Here is a 7,853-nt window from a genome sequence, read left to right as displayed (position 1 = left end):
ATCTAGGTCACTCTGCTTAAACAAGGCAAATATAAGTGCCAACAAGGGAAGCATAAATTGCTATGAGAATTCTGGGGGAGGGTGGAGACTTTGGCAGTTTGCTCAGTCCTCCTGACTTTGGTGGTCTTGTGTCTCTTTGGTTAACAGATGCAGAAGTGCCCAACAGGAGAGAAGGAGACTCAGGCCAGGAAGAAAGAGCAGACAGGAAACCACTGGGAGAGAACTGCAGCCGTTTACCAAGGATGTGGTGTGGGGCAGTGATGTTCACCAGAGGCAGGCTGGGCACTGTTACCAACATGGAGGAGGAGGAGGGGGGTGGGTGGGGGACAGGGGAGAAGAGATGCTGGGTAGATTTAACAAGAAAGATATGCCTTACAGGAAGTGCAGTGATACAAAATTTTAATTATTGCTACTATGTAAGGAAATTTTTTTTTTGTGGTAGCCGGGCACGGGCCTCTCGCTGTTGTGGCCTCTCCTGTTGCGGAGCACAGGCTATGGACGCGCAGGCTCAGCGGCCATGGCTCACGGGCCCAGCCGCTCTTCGGCATGTGGGATCTTCCCGGACCAGGGCACGAACCCGTGTCCCCTGCATCGGCAGGCGGACTCTCAACCACTGTGCCACCAGGGAAGCCCTGTAGGGCAATTTTTAATCAAAATGATCCCTCTGCTTTGCCTGCCCTCTGCACAAATGTTTAAAATCATGCTTCTGACTTTACATATTGTCTGAATCATCAATATTTACTGCCCTCACCCAAGAGATGTTCTTCCTACAAGTCTTATTCATCAGCACCTTGGCACAAAGGTGTATTTAAAATCCCCAGAAAATCTCAGTGCCTAAATGCCCATTGGCCCATGCAGCATCTCTGGGTCCAGCAGCTCCTGGCCTCATCTTGGGCCACCTTCCTTCTTGCACACAGGTGTCCTGGAGTTTCCTGACCACCCACCTGAACTTCACACATCCTCTCCCCCCTCTTCAGCTCCCTGCTTCTTCCCTCTTAACACAAGGGGCAGTAATCTTGCTTGTTTGTTTGTTATTTTCTTTCTCCTACAGTAGACTACAAGCTCCATAGGACCAGAAATGTGCCTGTCTTGTTGATGCCATACTGCAGTACCCAGAGAGGAACACGATTAAATATTCGTTGAATGAATGAGTGAATGAATGAAAGAGTGAGTAAGCACACTGGGTCTCTCTGAACCTCAATCCGAGTCATTCTGTTTGAAGCCTGCACTGATTTCTGGTGCATAAAATGTACACAAAGCAATGATTATGAGACGATGACCACTAAGATTTGTGATTCTGTTACTCTTAACCTGGTTTGAACTCAATTCCATTAAAGTCTTCCAGATTTAACTAACCGCACCATCTGGTTCCAAACTCCATGGTCTCATTAAATGAGCAGTAATAATGAAAGTAATTGCAAAAGAGTATAGGAGATTAAGGAGACAACAATAAAATAATGTTGCCAGCACAGGGCTATTGATTTTGCTTATAGCTTGCTGATGCAAGGATAGACCATTTTATTTCTCAAATTCATTTGGTTATAATAAACATTGACACCGGGCAGGCAGAACAGCCACCGATTAGTGCTAAAACGCGATTACTACTAAAAATGCCTCTGCAGAGCTCCGTCATGTCTGGTAAACCTAGAAGATTAAATAGAAGTCAACAATTGAAATTCAAGCCATAATTATTTCTTTCATTATTCTTTTTCCGATCTGCAGAAATGTACATAGCAATAATTCCAGCAGCTTTCTGCTGTTCTAACAAAAATTATTTAGCTAAGGTGTTAAAAATTCTGTGTCGCCCCACCTCCTTTAGTAGCTCTTCTGAACACTTCAGAGAGGGAGGCTCTAGGAATCTGTCCAGTGAGAGGAAGAGCTTTGCTCACTTTGATTTACTGGATTTAGCCAGCATTCTGCTCTAGAGATCAAAGAAAGCTTGGAGCTGTGTGGCTGACAGGGTCTTGGTGCTCCGGCCAGGTGTCAGGCCTGAGCCTTGGAGGTGCGAGAGCCAAGCTCAGGACATTGGACCACAAGAGACCTCCCAGTCCCACATAATAATAATCAGCCACAACTCTCTCAGAGACCTTTGTCTCAAAGCTAAGACCCAGCTCCACTAGACGACCAGCAAGCTCCAGTGCTGGACACCCCACGCCAAACAACTAGCAAGACAGGAACACAACATCACCCATTAGCAGAGAGGCTGCCTAAAATCATACTAAGTTCACAGACACCCTAAAACACACCACCAGACTCAGTCCTGCCCACCAGAAAGACAAGATCCAGCCTCATGCTTCAGAACACAGGCACCAGTCCTGTCCACCAGGAAGCCTACACAACCCACTGAACCAGCCTTACCCACTGGGGGAAGACACCAAAAACAATGGGAACTATGAACCTGCACCTGCAAAAAGGGGACCCCAAACACAGTAAGTTAAGCAAAACCAGAAGACAGAGAAATACACGGCAGATGAGGGAGCAAGATAAAAACCCACCAGACCAAACAAATGAAGAGGAAATAGGCAGTCTACCTGAAAATAATTCAGAGTAATAATGGTAAAGATGATCCAAAATCTTGGAAACAGAATGGAGAAAATACAAGAAACGTTTAACAAGGACCTAGAAGAACTAAAGAGCAAACAAACAATGATGAACAACACAATAAATGGAATTAAAAATGCTCTAGAAGGAAACAATAGCAGAATAACTGAGGCAGAAGAACAGATAAGTGACCTGGAAGATAAAATAGTGGAAATAATTACCACAGAGCAGAATAAAGAAAAAAGAATGAAAAGAATTGAGGACCATCTCAGAGAACTCTGAGACAATATTAAGTGCACCAACATTCGAATTATAGGGGTCTCAGAAGAAGAAGAGAAAAAGAAAGGGACTGAGAAAATATTTGAAGAGATTATAGTTGAAAACTTCCCTAATATGGGAAGGGAAATAGTCAAGTCCCGGAAGTGCAGAGAGTCCCATACAGGATAAATCCAAGAAGAAACATGCCAAGACACATATTAATCAAACTGTCAAAAATTAAATACAAAGAAAAAATATTAAAAGCAACAAGGGAAAAGCAACAAATAACATAAAAAGGAATCCCCCATTATGTTAACAGCTAATCTTTCAGCAGAAACTCTGCAACCAGAAGGGAGTGGCAGGACATATTTAAAGTGATTAAAGGGAAAAACCTACAACCAAGATTACTCTACCCAGCAAGGATCTCATTCAGATTCGACAGAGAAATTAAAACCTTTACAGACAAGCAAAAGTTAAGAGAATTCAGCACCACCAAATCAGCTTTACAACAAAAGGAACTTCTCTAGGCAGGAAACACAAGAGAAGGAAAAGACCTACAATAACAAACCCAAAACAATTAAGAAAATGGTAATAGGAACATACATATCGATAATTACCTTAAATGTAAATGGATTAAATGCTACAACCAAAAGACATAGGCTAGCTGAATAGATACAAAAACAAGACCCGTATATATACTGTCTACAAGAGACCCACTTTAGACCTAGGGACACATACAGACTGAAAGTGAGGGGATGGAAAAAGATATTCCATACAAATGGAAATCAAAAGAAAGCTGGAGTAGCAATTCTCATATCAGACAAAATAAACTTTAAAATAAAGACTATTACAAGAGACAAAGAAGGACACTACATAATGATCAAGGGATCAATCCAAGAAGAAGATATAACAATTATAAATATTTTTGCACCCAACATAGGAGCACCTCAATACATAAGGCAAATGCTAACAGCCATAAAAGGGGAAATCGACAGTAACACAATTATAGTAGGGGAATTTAACACCCCACTTTCACCAATGGACAGATCAATCAAAATGAAAATAAATAAGGAAACACAAGCTTTAAATGACACATTAAACAAGATGGACTTAATTGATATTTATAAGACATTCCATCCAAAAAAAACAGAATACACTTTCTTCTCAAGTGCTCATGGAACATTCTCCAGGATAGATCATATCTTGGGTCACAAATCAAGCCTTGGTAAATTTAAGAAAACTGAAATTTAAGAAATTTTCAATTTTAAGAAAATTGAAAATTGAAATCAAGTATCTTTTCCGACCACAACTCTATGAGACTAGATATCAATTACAGGGGAAAAAAACTGTAAAAAATACAAACACATGGAGGCTAAACAATATGCTACTAAATAACCAAGAGATCACTGAAGAAATCAAAGAGGAAATCAGAAAATACCTAGAAACAAGTGACAATGAAAACATACTGACCCAAAACCTATGGGATGCAGCAAAAGCAGTTCTAAGAAGGAAGCTTATAGCAATACAGTCCTACCTCAAGAAACAAGAAAAATCTCAAATAAACAACCTAACCTTACACCTAAAGCAATTAGAGAAAGAAGAAAAAAACAAACCCAAAGTTAGCAGATGCAAAGAAATCATAAGATCAGATCAGAAATAAATGAAAAAGAAATGAAGGAAACAACAGCAAAGGTCAATAAAACTGAAAGCTGGTTCTTTGAGAAGATAAACAAAATTGATAAACCATTAGCCATATTCATCAAGAAAAAAAAAGAGAAGACTCAAATCAACAGAATTAGAAATGAAACAGGAGAAGTAACAAATGACACTGCAGAAATACAAAGGATCATGAGAGATTACTACAAGCAACTATATGCCAATAAAGTGGACAACCTGGAAGAAATGGACAAATTCTTAGAAAAGCACAACCTTCTGAGACTGAACCAGGAAGAAATAGAAAATATAATCAGACCAATCACAAGCACTGAAATTGAAACTGTGATTAAAAATCTTGCAACAAACAAAAGCCCAGGACCAGATGGCTTCACAGGCGAATTCTATCAAACATTTAGAGAAGAGCGAACACTTATCCTTCTCAAACTTTTCCAAAATATAACAGAAGGAGGAACACTCCCAAACTCATTCTATGAGGCCACCATCACCCTGATACCAAAATCAGATAAAGATGTCACAAAAAAAAGACTACAGGCCAATATCACTGATGAGCATAGGTGCGAAAGTCCTCAACAAAATACTAGCAAACAGAATCCAGCAGCACATTAAAAGGATCATACAACAACAAAAAATTTGTGCAACAAAAAATTGCACAATTTGTATGGAAACACAAAAGACCCCAAATAGCCAAAGCAACCTTGAGAAAGAAAAATGGAGCGGGAGGAATCAGACACCCTGACTTCAGACTATACTACAAAGCGACAGTAATCAAGACACTATGGTACTGGCACAAAAACAGAAATATAGATCAATGGAACAGGATAGAAAGCCCAGAGATAAACCCACGCACATATGGTCACCTTATCTTTGATAAAGGAGGCAAGAATATACAATGGAGAAAAGACAGCCTCTTCAATAAGTGGTGCTGAGAAAACTGGACAGCTACATGTAAAAGAATGAAATTAGAACACTCCCTAACACCATACACAAAAATAAACTCAAAATGAATTAAAGACCTAAATGTAAGGCCAGACACTATAAAACTCTTAGAGGAAAACATAAGCAGAACACTCCATGACATAAATCACAGCAAGATCCTTTTTGGCCCACCTCCTAAAGAAATGGAAATAAAACCAAAAATAAACAAATGGGACCTAAAGAAATTTAAAAGCTTTTGCACAACAAAGGAAACCATAAACAAAATGAAAAGACAGCCCTCAGAATGGGGGAAAATATTTGCAAACGAAGCAACTGACAAAGCAACCTCCAGAATATACAGGCAGCTCATGCAGCTCAATATCAAAAAAACAAACAACCTAATCCAAAAATGGGCAGAAGACTTAAATAGACATTTCTTCAAAGAAGATATACAGATTGCCAACAAACACATGAAAGAATGCTCAATATCACTAATCATTAGAGAAATGCAAGTCAAAACTACAATGAGGTATCACCACACACTGGTCAGAATGGCCATCACCAAAAAGGTCTACATACAATAAATGCTAGAGAGGGTGTGGAGAAAAGGGAACCCTGTTACACTGTTGGTGGGAAAGTAAATTGATACAGCCCCTATGGAGAACAGTATGGAGGTTCCTTAAAAAACTAAAAATAGAACTACCATATGACCCAGCAATCCCACTACTGGGCATATACCCTGAGAAAACCATAATTCGAAATGAGTCATGGCCCACAATGTTGATTGCAGCACTATTTACAATAGCCAGGACATGGAAGCAACCTAAGTGTCCATCGACAGATGATGGATAAAGAAGATGTGGCACACATATACAATGGAATATTACTCAGCCATAAAAAGAAATGAAAATGAGTTATTGGTAGTGAGGTGGATGGACCTAGAGTCTGTCACACAGAGTGAAGTAAGTCAGAAAGAGAAAAAAAAAAAAAACCATATGCTAACACATATATATGGAATCTAAAAAAAAAAAAAAAAAAGTTTCTGAAGAACCTAGGGGCAGGACAGGAATAAAGACACAGACCTAGAGAATGGACTTGAGGACATGCGGAGGGGGAAGTGTAAGCTGGGACGAAGTGAGAGAGTGGCATGGACATATATACACTACCAAATGTAAAATAGATAGCTAATGGGAAGCAGCCGCATAGCACAGGGAGATCAGCTCCATGTTTTGTGACCACCTGGAGGGGTGGGATAGGAAGGGTGGAAGGGAGATGGAAGAGGGAGGGGATATGGGGAAATATGTATACGTGTAGCTGATTCACTTTGTTATACAGCAGAAACTAACACAGCAATGTAAAGCAATTATACTCCAATAAAGATGTTAAAAAAAATCATGTGTCACTAAGTGAAGAGTAGAGTATAGCTTTTCTTATGCAGCCTCTGGAAATTTATATAAAATTTATCAGAGGAAGCTTAATGAGCTATTGGGAAAAGGTTGAATAAAGATGGGTGGACATCCATATCATAGACTAATACAGTTCATTGCTATCATCTTGATCATTTCTCTTAAGATAGTTTCTCTTCATCTTGCTCATCTCTACAGTAATATTAGTTGAGAAAAAAATCACTAAATTTAGAGCAAGTATAAACCAAATCTTCATCTGATTCATAAACCAAAGATTTTGCAGCTATCTTCTAGTTTCTTATAATAGCCTGGTTTCTAAACTCCTGAACTCCATTGTCAAGAGGATGGCCAATAGTCATCCTTTTCCATGTTCTGGAAATGTGAATAATATTCTTACTTTTATTTTATAGGGGACAGCATGTTTATTTGCAAGCAAAGTAGCAGAAATCAGAAGTTCTCAAAGTGTGGTCCCCAGACCATCAGCTTCAGTATCACCTGGGAACTTACTGAAAATGCAAATTCTCAAACCCCAACCCAGACCTACCATATCACAAACCCTAGGCAGAAGACGAAGCCATCGGTGTTTCACAAATCCTCCGGGGGATTCTGATGCACACTCAAACTTAAGAACCACTGGTGTAGAGCAATGGTCCTCGGCCAGGGGTGAGTTTGTCCTCCAGGACATTTGACAACGTCTGGAGAGATTTTCAGTTGTCAACAGCTAGGGGAGAGGGTGTCACTGGGCATCTAGTGGGTAGAAACAAAAGATGCTGCTGGCCACCCTACAAGGCACAGGCCAGATTCCCCCACAACAGAGAATCCAGGTCCAAAATGTCAGTAGCTCCAAGGTTGAGAAATCCTGGTGAAAGGAAAGAACCTTGATCAGCAACCCTGGGTTTTAATCACAGTTTCCTATTCATTTTCATTTATTATTTTATTTTGTTTTCAGGGTTTTATGTCTTCCAAATGATTTTATTTTTATTTTAAACCCACTCAACTTGGTTTCTACTAGTGTCATCTTTAGAAGGTCTTCCTCCAGCTTAGAATCACATAAAT

This window comes from Mesoplodon bidens (assembly GCF_964165515.1).
Source record: "Mesoplodon bidens genome assembly, chromosome: 8".
In the NCBI taxonomy this organism is placed as follows: domain Eukaryota; kingdom Metazoa; phylum Chordata; class Mammalia; order Artiodactyla; family Ziphiidae; genus Mesoplodon; species Mesoplodon bidens.
Note: the sequence above shows the minus strand (reverse complement) of the source record.